Source organism: Corylus avellana, chromosome ca5, assembly GCF_901000735.1.
Source record: "Corylus avellana chromosome ca5, CavTom2PMs-1.0".
Classification (NCBI taxonomy): domain Eukaryota; kingdom Viridiplantae; phylum Streptophyta; class Magnoliopsida; order Fagales; family Betulaceae; genus Corylus; species Corylus avellana.
Window position 1 is genome coordinate 7,145,126 of NC_081545.1, and position 1,487 is coordinate 7,146,612.

Below are 1,487 nucleotides of genomic sequence, written 5' to 3' on the forward strand. Positions count from 1 at the left end.
AGTTACTTTTTGCTTTTCTTGGTTTTTTTCAGTTGGATTGCTTTTCACTTTTCATTAGCTTTAGCCGACATAGACTTGTTTTCCCACTTGGATAATAAATCTTTCTACAATTATTAAATTTAGAGTAACTATTGATGGATGACTACAATCATTTTTGTGTCGTTTCAAATGCTGGAGATGTCGTTTTTAAAATTAATAATAGATTAAAATTTAATAATAATTATTTAAAATTTAATAGTAATTTTAAAAATCATATCATATTTGAAAGGATATAACAAGGATTCTAGTCATTTTTCTTAACATTACTTGTTTATTTATATATGCCAATAACAATAAAATTATTGGTGGCGTATACTATGAAACGTTGATAATTTATTGGCATTTGTATAGCAACGCCAATAAATTAATGTAGTTGATCACATAGTCAAATTTTAGCATCAGATGCCTGAAAATAGGAGAAAAGATAATCAGAGACTTGTTGGTGGGAAAAATCTCCGACTGTTAAGTTACCAAGGGTAAAGGGTAAATTTTTCTAAGGTAGAAAGGTAAAGAATTCATAAACTTAATAGTTATGTGAAGCTACCGGAAAATGGTTGCACACCTTTTCCTTACGTCAAGGGTCTACAAATAGGGTACACTCTTGTCTAGGTCTTGCCAACGCAACATGAGACTCAAGCGAAAGGAATCAAACAACTAACTATTGATTGGCATTAATTGTAATGTTCAATCGAAATAGAGGGTGGAAGTGTAAATATATACTTTAGGATCTAATTGAGAAACGAGGAACTTGATTTAGTCAAAAACCTAAGCAGCCAACTCCACTTGAGAAGATCGACCAAAATGGTTGCAGGTTATAAGCTATCTTACATATATGTTACATGGCATTGACTGAAACAGAATAGTAAACAAATTACAATCATTACCATATATAGTTATCATAGAGAAGTTTCAAGTAAAGAAATGGATATTGGGAGAAAAGTTACAACCTTCTTATTTATTGAAACCAATGTTTAGTTCTTGCTTTTTAACCAAGAAGCTTCCTGATCAGCAATTTTCATTATTTTGGTCTCCAATTCGTCCATTCCATCTACATTATGAAAGAAACGATAATGGTAAAAGAAATTAAAGGAAAAAGTGGAATAAAGAAAATAAACACAAGATATGTTATATGGTTCGGTCTATGACATACGTTCATAAGATAAAGTCCAAATGATTATATTTTACTCTTATTCACTTGATCATAATACAATACAAAATACTCAAATTTATAGGAGAATTGAGATAGATAAGTATAGTAATAAAATCAATTAATTTTGATTGCCATCAAACATGATTACAATCAATTATATTAAAGATAAGTAATGTACAATGTCATTTTAATATATATTTTATTTCAATATAAGAACATCTCCCCTCAAACTCATTATGTATTCTTCTGGAGTTGAAGTCCTCCCTACACCTAGCTTCTTGGTTGAAGTCCACTGTCA